Genomic DNA, 17608 nt, shown 5'->3' with positions numbered 1-17608 from the left:
CCCGGACACACACACACACACCCCGACACACACACACACCCTGACACACACACACACACCCCAGGACACACACACACACACCCCGACACACACACACACCACACACCCCGACACACACACACAACACCCGACACACACACACACACACACCCCGACACGACCACACACACACCCCGACACACCCGACACACCACCCTGACACACCACACACACCCCGACACACACACACACCCGACACACACACACACACCCCGACACACACACACACACCCCGACACACACCTGACACACACACACACACCCCGACACACACACACACACCCCGACACACACACACACACCCGACACGACACACACACACACACCCCGACACACACACACACACACCCCGACACACACACACACACCCCGACACACACACGACACACACACACACACCCGACACACACACACACACCCCGACACACACACACACACCCCTGACACACACACACACCCCGACACACACACACACCGACACACACACACCCCGACACACACACGACACACACCCTGACACACACACACACACCCCGACACACACCACACCCGACACACACACACCCCGACACACACACCCACACACACACACACCCCGACACACACCCCGACCCACACACACACACACACCCGACACACACACACACACCCCGACACACACACACACACCCGACACACACACACACACCCCGACACACACACACACCCTGACACACACACACACACCCCGACACACACACACACCCCGACACACACACACACACCCCGACACACACCGACACACACACACCCCGACACACACACACACACCCCGACACACACACACACACACCCGACACACACACACACACACCCCGACACACACACACACACCCGACACACACACACACCCGACACACACACACACACCCTGACACACACACACACAGACCCGACACACACACACACACACCCTGACACACACACACACCCCGACACACACACACACCCCTGACACACACCCGACACACACACACTGACACACACACACACACCCTGACACACACACACACACCCCGACACACACACACACCCGACACACACACACACCCTGACACACACACACACACACCCCGACACACACACACACACCCTGACACACACACACACACCCCGACACACACACACACACCCCAGACACACACACACACCCTGACACACACACACACCCTGACACACACACACACACACACCCTGACACACACACACACACCCGACACACACACACACACACGACACACACACACACACACCCTGACACACACACACACCCCGACACACACACACACACACCCCGACACACACACACACACCCGACACACACACACACACCCTGACACACACACACACACCCCGACACACACACGACACACACACACACACCCGACACACACACACCCGACACACACACACACACCCTGACACACACACACACACCCCTGACACACACACACACCCCGACACACACACACACACCTGACACACACACACACACCCCGACACACACACACACACCCGACACACACACACACACCCTGACACACACACACCCCGACACACACACACACCCTGACACACACACACCCCGACACACACACACACACCCTGACACACACACACCCCGACACACACACACACCCCGACACACACACACACACACCCTGACACACACACACACCGACACACACACACACACCCCGACACACACACACACCCCTGACACACACACACACTGACACACACACACACACCCCGACACACACACACAAACCCTGACACACACACACACCCGACACACACACACACACCCCGACACACACACACACACCCCGACACACACACACACACCCCGACACACACACACACGACACACACACACACCCCGACACACACACACACCTCCCGACACACACACACACACCCGACACACACACACACACCCTGACACACACACACACCCCGACACACACACACACACACCCCGACACACACACACACACCCGACACACACACACACCCCGACACACACACACACACCCCGACACACACACACACACACCCCGCACACACACACACACCCCGACACACACACACACCCCGACACACACACACACACCCCGACACACACACACACACCCCGACACACACACACCCCGACACACACACACACCCCGACACACACACACTCCGACACACACACACACACCCCGACACACACACACACACCCCGACACACACACACACACCCCGACACACACACACACACCCGACACACACACACACACCCCCGACACACACACACACACCCCGACACACACACACACCCCGACACACACACACACTCCCCGACACACACACACACCCCGACACACACACACACCCCGAGACACACACACACCCCGACACACACACACACCCCGACACACACACACACACCCCGACACACACACACACACCCCGACACACACACACACACCCCGACACACACACACACACTCCGACACACACACACACACCCGACACACACACACACCCCGACACACACACACACACCCCGACACACACACACACACCCCGACACACACACACACACCCCGACACACACACACACACCCCCCGACACACACACACACCCCGACACACACACACACCCCGACACACACACACACTCCCCGACACACACACACACCCCGACACACACACACACCCCGAGACACACACACACCCCGACACACACACACACCCCGACACACACACACACACACACCCTGACACACACACACACACCCCGACACACACACACACCCCGACACACACACACACACACACACACCCTGACACACACACCCACCCCGACACACACACACACACACCCCGACACACACACACACACCCCGACACACACACACACCATGACACACACACACACACACCCTGACACACACACACACACCCCGACACACACACACACACCCCGACACACACACACACACACCCCGACACACACACACACACCCCGACACACACACCCCGGCACACACACACACACCCCGACACACACACACACACCCCGACACACACACACACACCCCGACACACACACACACACCCCGACACACACACACACACCCTGACACACACACACACACCCCGACACACACACACACCCCGACACACACACACACACCCCGACACACACCCCGACACACACACACACACCCTGACACACACACACACCCCGACCACACACACACCCCAACACACACACACACACCCCGACACACACACACACCCCGACACACACACAACCTGACACACACACACACACACCCTGACACACACACACACCCCGACACACACACACACACACCCCGACACACACACACCCCGACACACACACACACACCCCGACACACACACACTCACCCCGACACACACGCACACACCCTGACACACACGCACACACCCCGACACACACACACACACACCCCGACACTAACACACACTCCGACACACACACACACAACCTGACACACACACACACACACCCTGACACACACACACACCCCGACACACACACACACACCCCGACACAGGCACACACACCCCGACACACACCCGACACACACACACACACCCCGACACACAGACACACACCCTGACACACACACACACACACACCGACACACACACACACACCCCGACACACAGACACACACCCTGACACACACACACACACCGACACACACACACACCCCGACACACACACACACCCCGACACACACACACACACCCCGACACAGACACACACCCCGACACACACACACACACCCCGACACACACACACTCACCCCGACAAACACACACACACCCTGACACACACACACACACCCTGACACACACACACTCACCCCGACACACACACACACACCCTGACACACACACACACACCCTGACACATACACACTCACCCCGACACACACAACACTCACCCTGACACACACACACTCACCCCGACACACACACACACACCCCGACACACACACACACACCCCGACACACACACACACACACCCCGACACACACACACACCCCGACACACACACACACACCCCGACACACACACACACACACCCTGACACACACACACACACCCTGACACACACACACACACCCTGACACACACACACACCCTGACACACACACACACTGACACACACACACACACCCCGACACACACACACAAACCCCGACACACACACACACACACCCTGACACACACACACACACCCCGACACACACACACACACCCTGACACACACACACCCCGACACACGATGCTAATGAGCGGAACGCTGAGCGTTTTTGGGATACCGCGGGCGGGATTTTTGTCCGGCCGAAACGTAAATAGGCCGATGACCGGTCCGGAATCGCAAGCTTTCTTTTGAGGCGACGCGCGCGTCGGTACGCTCTGTAACTTCCAAACGCATCGAGACCAGGCGGACGGACAGACAGACAGACAGACAGACAGACAGAAGAGCCGCTTTATATATATAGATATATAGAAAGGGAAACCCCGCGGGCTGGCGGCCGTTAGAGCGGCTCACTTCGGGCCCCGACACCGTCAAACCTGAGAGGGGGAAGTAGAGAGGGAAGAGGAGAAGGAGAGAGAGGGAAGAGGAGAAGGAGAGAGAGGGAAGAGGAGAAGGAGAGAGAGAGAGGGAAGAGAGAGAGATAGAGAAATTTTTGGAACTTCAGGCCTGCCTGCAGCGGGCCTGGAGACCAGCACCGAGTCCCCCTGCGCGAGGGTGAGGAGGAGGGAGGGGGGGTTGCTAAACACAATATAAAACTGAAATAAATTGTTAATTAATTCCCTAACACATAATTCAAATATTTACCTTAGTTCCCTAACACACAGAAAGTGTGGGGGAAAAAATTGTGGAAAATCAAGATGGCGGCCACTCACCTCGGTTCAGAAGGATAAGGCCCACCCACACACGCACCGATTGGTCGACCGGTCAGGTCACCGAAGCGTAGGATTGGTCAATGGTCGAGTCACTCGACACTCAACTGTAGGAAGACCTCGAGGTCACACGGTCGCTAACAAGATGCTAATGAGCGGAACGCTGAACGTTTTTGGGATACCGCGGGCGGGATTTTTGTCCGGCCGAAACGTAAATAGGCCGATGACCGGTCCGGAATCGCAAGCTTTCTTTTGAGGCGACGCGCGCATCGGTACGCTCTGTAACTTCCAAACGCATCGAGACCAGGCGGACAGACAGACAGACAGACAGACAGACAGACAGAAGAGCCGCTTTATATATATAGATAATGCAGAAATGTGTGGATTGTGCATAGAAGGGGTAAGAAAAAGGTATAAAATGTGGATGTTAGAACAGATACTTAAGATTCATAAAGATACTGATCTCAAAACTGTAACATGTTTGGGTCCTTCAACTAAACCCGCAAGGTTTTGTCATAAGTACTGCTTTTTAAGTGTATGTTTAATTACTGTATACTTAATAAATCTTCGACATCTGACATTCAATGAATCCCATTGATTTGAGGAGTAAATTATAAGTAAGAACACACCTATCATCTCTAATACTGATCACCCCATGGTCTCCCCATTGTCTCTCTGCAATATCCTCCAGTCCTGTATCCCCTCCCGAACACTCCATTCGACTGACCTTGGCCTTTGTGCATCCTGAGGCACCATTGGTTGCACAACCTTCAGCTGCCTGAGCCCTACTCTCTGAAACTCTCTCCCTAAACCTTTACATCTCGTCACCTCTCTCCACCTTTAAAACCCTTGTTAAATCCCATCCCTTCAACCCAGCTTACAGACACTCCTCCTAATCTTACCCATTGGGGCTTGGTGTCCATTTCGCTATGCCTATTTTTAAAGCACCTTGAGGAATTTGTTTTCATTAAAGGGGCTCCATAAATGCAAGTGCTGTTGTTATTGGGTGGTGCGGGGGGGGGTGGTGGGGGGAGCGCATATTGTTCATCTCTTCCCTTATGAATATTTGAGGAAGTAATCATTTATTATAATAACTATATTATGCTCATCGTCTCTTTTAGCACCATTAGCATCTTTTAGAGTTCTTACCTGCCCTCTTAATGTTATAGTATCGAAAGAATATCTTACAGTTGTATTTTGCATCTGTAGTTAACTATTTCTAGGTTTTTCTTTGTCCCTCTGACTACCACTTGACCTTGTTTCTGCATTTTCTTACATGTATTCAAGTAATCCCTTCCCTTTCTCCCTGCAGGATTTGTAGCAGTTTTTACCCTCCATATTTTTCTTCTGATCAATTTATTAATCCATTTGCGATCTGACTTTTTGGCTCTGATATTTACGAGGGTGGGGTGGGGGGGGTGGGGGTGGAGGGTGCGGGGATGGCTGAAAATGGCGGAAGAACCTGTAAAGTCTGTGGGTTGTTTCGTTAATTAATACACAGACTACCAGAGTAACTTAAAACAGGACTTTACTATTCGAAGGTCAGGGCGAATCTGCCAAATAAATCCTGACACAGCACTTATATACCGGTGTGGTCACCGTCGGTATTACAGTATACAGAAGCCAACAAAGTAGTGCCACACCTAAAATAGTTCTCTTAAAGGTGAACGGTTACATACAATGGTTTTCTTAAAGGTAGACGGATACATACACTACAATCCTCCCTTTTTAGCTTACAACATACTTAGTCCCCATTAAACATAACGGCCTAGAAATTTGGTTTGAGTCCGCCAGGGCTTTAGTGCCCGAAATTTTGCGCCCGCCATAATTGCCGCTGCGCCCGCCTAAAATTCAGTTGCCCTGGGCCCAGACAGCGGCGGGCGCTAATGGAGGGTTTTAGCGCCTCGCTATGGGCGTTGAATGCAGGTTTCAGGTGCTAATCCCCCGCTGCGGCACCCGATGCGGTGCGGCAGGCTGGGGTACTGCAGGCCTCCTCCTTCGCTTAAGGAGGAGCTGCGTGCAGCCGACAGCTGACCGGTGGATTCCCCCGACAAATGAGCCCGGCACCTCGGAGAAGTGCCGGGCTCGTGGGACACACACATCAGTGCCGCGGGGGGTGGTGCAGGAGTCCGGGGAGGGAGGTGCGGGCAGGCGGCCGCCGGGAAAGCGGCCGGCCGCCGCTCCACCTTTATGCACCGGCCTTACGGTGCTGCAACATCCCGTTCCACAATTGTTGTTTGCGGCTGCCACGGGCGAGGCGGCCGCAACTGAATTTGGCCATCGGGCCGGATTACCACTGCAACCGGGGCGCTGCGCACACCGATGACGTCATCTGTGCCGGCGCAGCGCTACCGGGTAACGCCGATGTTAGGGCCCATCGCAATTTCGGGCGCAGCGATACCGCCGGCGCAAGCCACTCCAACGCCCCTAATTGGGCGCTAACCCAACCGAATTTCTAGGCCAACATATATTCAACTTCATGTAAAACAATTCACAGGTATAATCTATGCGGGAAACAGTTTACAGATTCAGTCTCTGCGGGAACAGTTCACAGATTCAGTCTCTGGTCTTGACTCGGTCCGAACAACATCTCTGTGGTGTAGCCGGTTCACATTGCTAGCGTGACTCATCCAATAGTCTTTCCCTTGACTTAACAGCTTGAACTTCCGTCCTGCTGAACCAGCAGTGCTGACTTTTACAAACAGCTGGACTGCCTTGGTAATTTTTCCTACTTGCCAACTGATTTGGCTCCCTTCGTAGGGCCCACGTACATGATCTGGTAGAAGTGATAATGATTTAGATGGTTATCACCTTCTGCTTCGTCTTTTTCTTTTCTGCTTCTTGGAGACTCTCGGGGCTCCCTTATCAGCTGCCAGCTGTAGCGCCACCATCTCCCTATGTTCCTTAGACTTTAAGTGCTTCATCCTGATTTCTGCACTTTGGGAGTTTTCATCACAAGCTGGGCAGACCAAGTCCTCGTAATATTCCGTGTCACTCAACAGGTCATGGTAATATTCGGTGTCGTCCTGAACTAGTCTAGCGAGAGGGCCTGCTACTTCTTCCTTACCCAACTGGACGTTAGCCGACTGTTGTTCCCTCCCTAGACATCTTTCCTGAAGAGACTTCTTCATGCGTTCATATTCATCCCGCTCTTCCTGGGTTTCCTGCAAATCCTTCACTAATGACCTCATTTGTGATTTCAACACTTCCCCTTCCATCGGGGATTGATTGATCGGGCTATTCAATCCTTCTACTGGAGCAGCTGTTTCAACATTCTGTTGTTCACATAGACGTGATTCAGCATACTTTTGGCATCCCAGTAAAATCTGTGTTGCAACCTCAGCTATTTCCATAACTTTTGAGAGCTCCGAACTCCTTCCCTTTGAAGATTGAAGCTCGTGTTCAGATTGTTCCCATTGCAGAGTCTTGTCCCTCAGCATATGAAGGAGTTGGCTGACCGTTAACTCTTCCACGGGAACACTGTGGATCAGAGTCTTCTCCATTTCATCCACCTTTTCCTCCAATGCTTTCACCTTCTTTTCCTCTTGTACTTTGGCTTTCAGCGCTCGGAGAAGTTGCGCCTTGATGCTCTCTAGCTCATGTTCAGGGGCCATTCTTACAGTCTCTGTGTTTCTTACAGTTTCCTTTTCTTCCACTGAAAGGATTCCCAGTTGAATCTGTTCTTCAAGTTGTTGAACCTCGGTCATTGCCGCCTCATATTTGTCTTGGGTTTCCTTCAATATTTTTATGAGTTCTTGGACATCTTGTCTTTCATGTTCTGCCATGTCTTTCACCTCTAATTTCTCATCTATGGATGGAACTTCTACCGATGAGTCTGTCTTGGCCTTGAGCTCATCAAGAATTTCCTGCAGCCTTTGGACTTCTTGCTCATGTTCAACCTTTAGTTGCTCATATGCTTCTACTGAAACTAGCTTTTCGGAGGTTGCCGAGTTAATCCCCTCCAGGATTGTAGCCTGGGCCTGTTCATACTGTTCCTTCAACTTCTCAAACTCTGCTTGTAAGGAGTTGTAGAGAAGAACGGGAATAAAATCCTGGCTTCCTGAAGATTCCTCTTCATTTGCTCCTTCCTGCAAATATTCTAACTCCTGAACAGCATAAGGGAGATGTGATCGGTAATTGGTCACAATGGCTCTATGGTCGCTCTCTGCTTGAGCTAGCTGCTTCTGTTGTCTTTCCAGATTCTCCCATTCGGTGTCATAGAACTTTTTCATTGTTTTCATCTCTTGTTCGAGACGGTAACTCACTTGTTCTACTTGCTGTCGTAATTTGAAATAAAGTTGAGTCCGAGCTCGGTGTTCGTCAGTCATGGATATGTCCGTAAACTGAACAGACTCAGAATTCTCTGTCAAACTATGTTGTCGTTGTTCGGTGGAGTTCTGTTCTGAAACTTTGTTCTTCTCTGGAGCATAAGCCTTTATGCATGCCTTCGTTCTTCCAACCTTAGTCGGCCAGTCCATTTTAGCCTTGTCTTTCATATTTGGGTTGGTCTTATCGTCATCCGTTTCAGAATCTGAGCTGATTGTCTGCACCGAGTCCTCACTCGTTATGGCTTTTAGATAGTGCCATTCCATGTCTATTTTCTTGATCCACTCCCGTCCCAGAAGTGGTGGTCTTCCCTCAGGTAGTACGTATAAGTTCATTCTTGGGTGTTCTTTACCCCCATCTCTCACCTTGACTCTTATCTTCCCCATGGGGTATACTTTATGCCCCGTGTATGTCTGCAGTACGAACTTGGTATCTCTTAAGGGTATATGTGAGAATAGCCGGTGGTAATCCCTTCGATTTATGACTGATAGAGCTGATCCAGTGTCCAACTCCATTTTCACTTGGACTCCAGCTATTTTTAGCATGACCCAGATAGTTTGTAGGTCAGCTTCCTTACTCACATTGTGAATTCTCAGACTGCCCAGCTCCTGGCCGTTTGGGTCTGAGTCCGAATTCTGTTCGTCTGAACTCTTCTCAGCCACCTTGTGTACCTTGTTGTACTTTTCCTGTGAGGGCTTCCTTTGGTTGTTGGTCTTCTTCCCTGACCGGCATACCTTAGCTATGTGACCCAGTTTGCCACATTTCCTACATTCCTGGTTCTTAAACCAGCATTGGTTCTGGTCATGTGTTGTCTTCCCACAACGATAGCATTTTGTTGTACTCGAGGTAATTTGATCCACACTGAGTGCCGCTGCCTTTAGCTGCATTTCCGCAGTTCCCTTCGCTGCGGCTTCGTGCGATGCTGCAATAAGGACAGCCCTGTCAAGTGTAAGGTCGTTCTCTTCGAGTAGTCGCTTTTGCGTTCCTTCCTTTGACAACCCGCACACGAACTTGTCTCGCAATGCCTCTGTCAGATTCCCTCCAAACTGGCAGTGTTTCGCTAGTCTACGCAGTTTGACCAAGTATTCTGCGTTGCTTTCGTCTTTCCTTTGCGTTCTCGCATAGAATTTGAATCGTTCCGCCAACATCAACGGTGTGGGGTTCAAGTGATCCTTCAGAACAGTCACAATATCATCGAAAGTCTGATCCGCCGGTTTAGCTGGTGCTAGTAGATGCTTCAAGAGCCCGTATGTCTTCGTGCCCATCAAGTTTAGCAAGGTTATAGCTTTGTCATCTTCTTCTATTTTATTGGCCTCACAATAGATCTCAATGCGTTCCACATACGTGGCCCAGTCTTCTACCTCGGAATTAAAATCGTTGATGTTACCACGCTTAGGCATCTTCCTCTCTTCCTGATAACACCACGAATTATTTCTTTAAATTTTCTTTTCTTTTTTTTCCCAAGATGGCGGTTCCCACGAAAATGGCGGTTTCCCGCGCTTATCTTCTCTCCCCGCCCACTTCAATGGCGGTTTCCCGCTTCTGTCTTCTTCCCCGCCTAATGGCGGCTTCCCACGTTTCTTCCCTAGCGGGAGGGGTACACTTTCCCCACGGGCGACGGCCGCTGGCTTTCAGGTTCACAGCCTGCGCGTCGGCTTCAGGGCTTTCCCTTTTCTCGGCAGGGCAACCGGCGCTGGGTACACCCCGTTGACGGCGAACAGTTTCAGCCGCTGCCTGGCTCTCGCTCGGTTCCCCTTGCTCGGGCTCTGTCTCTCTCCCGCTCGCTCGGCTCTACCGGCGCTGGGTACACCCCGTTGACGGAGAACAGTTTCAGCCGCTGGACTGGCTCTCGCTCAGTTCCCCCTTGGTCGGCTCTGCCTCTCCCGCTCACTCGGCTCCCAATCGCGCCTCCCAGCCCTCTCGCAGTCCGGTGCTTCCCTCCCCGGCTGCGGCTGAGTTTATCTCTTCCCGCGCCTACGCTCCCGGTCGCAGCGCTTCGTGGCTTCGGTCGCTGCCCGGCCTTTTTCGCCGGTCGCGGTCTAGCTGTCTCACGACGCCGTTGCGTCCCCCAGCCTGTCTGTACCGCGGCTTCCTTGCTCCATGCTGCCCCAGTCTCAGCGCCTCTGGACCCGACTTCTGTCCGGCTCCTTTCCCCCTCGACCGTGGTCGAGTGCACCGCCCTTATCCTCCGGTTATTCTTTTTACTTTCCCTTACTCACAGTCACCATGGCCGCCTTGCTTCTCGTGCTGATCGGCTCACTCCTCACCGTGGCAGAAGGAACAGTCAGTGCCTGTTGCTGATGGAAGTCTTTGTCTCTAACTTCTTCTTCCTTTCTAGTTCTGCAGCCTCGAGTTTTCTCCCAGCAGAACGACGAGGGCGGTTGCCTCTTCTCGACGCTCGTTAACTGCTTCGGAAGTATTGTTGCCGTAGGGTACGATCGGACTCATCGCCACTGTAAAGTCTGTGGGTTGTTTAGTTAATTAATACACAAACTACCAGAGTAACTTAAAACAGGACTTTACTATTCGAAGGTCAGGGCGAATCTGCCAAATAAATCCTGACACAGCACTTGTATACTGGTGTGGTCACCGTCGGTATTACAGTATACAGAAGCCAACAAAGTAGTGCCACACCTAAAATAGTTCTCTTAAAAGTGAACGGTTACATACAATGGTTTTCTTAAAGGTAGATGGATACATACACTACAGAACCTGGCAAGGTCGGGGACGCGGCTCCCGCCAGGAGGAAAAACCAACGGCAGTGGGACACAGCGAGGAAGCCTAGGGGACAGTCTCCGGCAATTGGGAGGGTGGGGAAGGTCGGCCATCGCAGCTTTTGGGGGAGAGGCCGCGATCGGCAGGGATGAGACCAAAGGCTTCCTTGAGGGGCTGGGAGAGCACTCCTACTCATCCTGGCACACAAGGAGTGCTGAGAAAGGCAGCTCACTTGTGGAGACGGCAGCTCCCGCCTTCCTTTCACTGCCGAGTTTCCCAACACCTGGGAAACCCACACAGCAACAGTCAATTTTAAATCGGGCTCCCAATTGCACTGTGGGAGACCAATTTAAATATGTTAATGATGTGTCCCACCTCTCCCCAGCGGGACACTCGGACGCCACGATATCTGCTGCTGTACAGAAGGTGACGGGCGCGTGCATGGCATGTTGGGAGACGCGTTCCTCATATTTAAGTCTTTAACACCCACCCAAACCTCCGAGGCCTTTTAGTCTGTGCTGTCTAATCCTGGGTTTTCACTCTTGCACGTTTAAAAGTGTTCCACTGATCCTGTATTGAAATGTTGTTGAACAAACTCCCTCAATCAAATACCTTAAGCTCTTCTATTATTTCCTTGAAATGAATCTTTATAAATGATATATACCTGGCTCCTAGTCTATATTATTGAATCCTAGATCATGTTGTACTTGGTCATTCTGTGGTTGCCATCTCAGAGGGGTATCACAACTTCCATTTCCGGTATATTATCTAGGTCACTTATCATTACCAAGCCTCAGAAGTGTACTGCCTCTTGTGGTTTCCCTGATGCACTGGGTCATGAAGCAGCCTGATGCACTGGGTCATGAAGCAGTCATGCATTACATTAACCAACTGGGTTTCCCGATTTGGCTGATTGCCTCTTTCAGCCACGTCAGTCCAGGCCTGCTCCATTCTGGCCTTGGGGATGCCCTTGTGGGTTTTGGGGAACAACTGCTACCTCCTTGTCTTCACTTCTTCCACTAGGTCCTCCAGGGAGGCAGTTGAAAAGCAGGGGGGCTGGAAGCGGGGGCAGCCCTTTGATTCATTTGTGTCCTCAAAAAGTCTTTCACGGCGGTACAATGGATATTGCAGGTCTTGCTTTAAAAGCTGCATCCCTAATTTAAGTAGGTCTCGGGAGTTGCGCCGGAAACTTTGCACATCATATGGGCGGGCTACCCGATTCGCAATGCATTCGGGAGAGCAGCCCATAAATAGAATTAAAATGAGTGCCCAAGAGATAAAAAAATTGCTGGGGCCGCCCGCACACTTGAGCCCTGGGTTAAAATTGGGGCTCATATCATAGCACTAAAGTGAAAGGACCTAATAAAGGTGTAGTCCAAACAGAATGGGGGCAAAATTCGATAGCCCCCGAAAACGGGCACGGAGATCGCGAAGCATGATTAACCCGCACCCATTGTGTCCAATGCAGGCAGCAGGCCATATTCGTGCTGCCTGATAATTTGCATGATTGCTGTGTGCAGCCAATGCTAAACACACTGTTGAGTGGCTGCACGCCTCAGCAGGGGGGCCAAGTTTCTGCGAGGCTAGCACCACTTAAAGCTAGCCTGCACTACTTAAAGCCAGCCTGCACGTCTTAATTTAAGTAGGCCTCGGGAGTTGCGCCAGAAGCTTTGCACGGTTCGCAATGGGGAGGTGCATTCTGGCTGGAGCAGGTGCTGGAACTGTTTGTGGAAGAAAGTCTGAGCAGGAAGAAGAGGGCATGCTCCAAGGTTCTCTGATGCTGCACTGGAGGTCTTGGTGGAGGATGGTGTGAGGAGGAGAGAGATCCTCTATCCACAGGGGGCCAGGGGGCCCTCCAGACAAACTCTGTGAAGGCAGTGGGGGTAGATACAGCAAAGGCTATGGGCCCCCACAACATCCAGTCCACGTGCTGAAGACTTGTGCTCCAGAACTAGCCGCGCTTCTAGCCAAGCTGTTCCAGTACAGCTACAACACTGGTATCTATCCGACAATGTGGAAAACTGCCCAGGGATGTCCTGTCCACAAAAAGCAGGACAAATCCAACCCGGCCAATTACCGCCCCATCAGTCTACTCTCAATCATCAGCAAAGTGATGGAAGGTGTTATCGACAGTGCTATCAAGCGGCACTTCCTGCTCACTGATGCCCAGTTTGGGTTCACCAAGACCACTCGGCTCCCAACCTCATTACAGCCTTGGTCCAAACATGGACAAAGAAGCTGAATTCCAGAGATGAGGTGAGAGTGACTGCCCTTGACATCAAGGCAGCATTTGACCGATTCTGGCATCAAGGAGCCCTAGTAAAACTGAAGTCAATGGGAATCAGGGGGAAAACGCTCCACTGGCTGGAGTCATACCTAGCTCAAAGGAAGATGGTTGTGGTGGTTGAAGGTCAATCATCACAGCCCCGGACATCACTGTAGGTGTTCCTCAGGGTATAATGTTTCACCCCATTCTTCTTTAAGAATTTTTGGAATTCTTCCGACACGAACTGTGGTCCGTTGTCCGAACAGATCTGTTCTGGCAATCTGTTCCTTGCGAATATTGTTCTTAACACCGCAATTGTCTTTTCTGAAGTAGTGGTATTCATCTTGATCACTTCTGGCCATTTGGAATGTGCGTCCACCGCAATTAGGAACATGGAGTCCATGAATGGACCAGCAAAGTCAATATGTACGCGTTGCCATGGGGCTGAAGGCCATTCCCATGGGTGTAGTGGTGCGATCGGAGGTGCATTTTGCACTTTTTGGCACCCAGCGCAGCTTTTCGTCAACTCCTCTATCTGTTGGTCAATACCCGGCCACCATACATAAGCCCTAGCAAGACTTTTCATCTTAACTCCCCCCAGATGACCTTCATGCAGTTCTTTTAGAATTCTTTCCCTTAACTTGGGAGGAATAATCACTCTTGTCCTGTACATCAAAGTACCATGGCAGACGGACAGCTGGTCTCACCTTGCCGAGAATGCCGGTAACAGAGGATCACCACGTGTTGGCCATCCTTTCACTGTCACCTCGTAGACTCTGGACAGTGTCAGGTCGTTCCTGGTTTCTCTTTCAATACTTGCATTGGTGACTGGTAAACACTCGATGATGGTCGAATGAAATAACTCAACAGGGTCAACTTTCGTCATTTCTTCTTCTTCAGGTAGTGGCAGGCGCGACAGCCCATCAGCATTGCCATGCTGCTTCGTACCTTTGAATTCTATTTGATATTGATGTGCCCCTAGGAAAAGGGACCATCTCTGGAGACGCTGTGCTGTCATCACTGAAACACCCTTCTTAGGGTTAAAAATGGATACCAACAGCTGATGGTCTGTCAGAAGTGTGAATTTTTGGCCCTGCAGGTAATGATTAAACTTCTTCACTCCCCATACAAGGCTGAGAGCCTCCCTATCGATCTGCGCATAGTTGCGCTCAGCGGAGGTCAATGATCTGGATGCAAACGCGACTGGCCTTTCCGTGCCATTTGGCAACTTGTGTGAGAATACTGCCCCAATACCATATGGAGAAGCATCACAAGCCAACCGAATAGGCAGTGTCGGGTTGAAGTGAGCCAACACTTCCTCTGAGGTGATCAATTCTTTGCTTTTGTGAAATGCCTTCTTACAGTTTTCGCTCCATTCCCATGGTACCCCCTTCTGTAAAAGAGCGTTTAGCGGGTGCAGTACCGTGGATAGATTTGGTAGAAATTTATGGTAATAGTTAATCAATCCTAGAAACGACCTCAACTGAGAGACATTATCCGGAGCGGGAGCCTTTACAACTGCCTCTATCTTGTCAGGAGACTTATGAAGCCCCTCCCGGTCAATGACATGACCACAGTACGAGATCCACTTCTGGAAGAACTCACATTTCTGCCGATTAACTCTAAGTCCATACTCTTTCAGTCTGTTGAGCACCAGTTCCAAGTTTGCGAGGTGTTCTTCATCACCATCACCTGTAATCAGAATATCGTCCAGGTAACATTGTGTGCCTGGAATTCCCTGTAATACCTGCTCCATGGCCCTCTGCCAAATTGCTGGAGCCGATGCCACTCCAAAAACCAGCCTATTGTACCGGTACAAACCTCGATGCGTGTTGATCGTGAGGTATTGGCGTGACTCTTCTTCAACCTCCATCTGCAAGTACGCCTGCGCCAGGTCTATCTTGGTGAAGTGTTTCCCGCCAGACAACGAAGCAAAAATATCCTCAATCCGCGGAAGCGGATACTACACCGTGTGAAGCACCGGATTAACGGTGATTTTGAAATCTCCACAGATGCGAACCTTCCCTGGTTCTCCTGGCTTGTTGCTCGAAGGACGTTTCATAACGGGAACAATGGGCATAGCCCCCTCACTCCAATCTACCTTAGACAGTACACCTGAACGTTCTAGCGCTTCCAGTTCCGCTTCTACAGTAGGTCGTATTGCATAGGGTACCGGTCTGGCTTTAAAAAATTTTGGGTGTGCATGTTCATCAATCTTGATGTTTGCCGTAATTCCTCTCAGTGTTCCCAGTCCCTGCTGGAACACTTCTTTAGCATCATCCAATATTTTGGACAATCGTTTAGGTTTGACATCTGTTTCCCCGGAATCTACCGTTAGTGCCTTCAAGGAGTGCCAGTCCATATTCATTTTCCTAATCCACTCCCATCCCAGTAGTGGTGGACCTCCTTCAGGTAGCACATATAAGTCCATTACTTGGCTTTCTTCGCCCTTGTGGACCACTTTTACCTCTATCTTTCCGATGGGGTACACTCTTTGCCCCGTGTATGTTTTCAATATAATCTCCGTATCCCGTAGGGGAATATGTTGGAACAACCTTTTGTAACCTTTCTTATTCATGACCGTCAATGCCGATCCAGTGTCCAATTCCATCTTTACTTGGACTCCTGCTATCTGAAGGGTGACCCAAATTGTCTGGAGATCTGCATCCTTACCAACGTTGTGTACTCTTAAGCTACCCAGTTCATTACTGCTAGCGTCTGAATCTGACTTCTGTTCGGTCGAACTGTTCTTTGTCACCTTGTGTACCTTTATGTATTTTTCTTGCGGTGACTTTTTGTTGCTGGTCTTCTTTCCTGACTGGCATACTTTAGCTATGTGGCCAAGCCTGCCACACGTTCTGCATTCTTGGTTTTTAAACCAACACTGGTTCTGATCGTGCGTTGTCTTTCCACAATGATATCATTTTACAGTACTCAAACCCAATTTATTTGTACTGAGTTCCGGTGACCGTAGCTGCATTACTGCCGTGCCTCTCGCTGCGGCTTCGTGTGCTGCTGCCATAGTGACCGCTTTCTCAAGCGTCAGCTCATTCTCCTCAAGCAGTCGCTTTTGTGTATCTTCTTTTAATAAACCACACACAAATTTATCTCGTAGCGCCTCTGTCAGTCTCGTTCCAAACTGACAGTACTTTGCTAGCTTACGCAATTCCATTAAATATTCAGCATTGCTTTCATCCTTCAGCTGCCTTCTGCTGTAAAATTTAAATCGTTCCGCTAGCATCAGCGGCGTGGGGTTTAGA

This window comes from Somniosus microcephalus, chromosome 2 (genome assembly GCF_052327205.1).
Source record: "Somniosus microcephalus isolate GS21.2 chromosome 2, FLI_Smic_1.0, whole genome shotgun sequence".
NCBI lineage: Eukaryota > Metazoa > Chordata > Chondrichthyes > Squaliformes > Somniosidae > Somniosus > Somniosus microcephalus.
The sequence above is the reverse complement of the archived record's forward strand: the minus strand, read 5'-3'. Positions refer to the sequence as shown.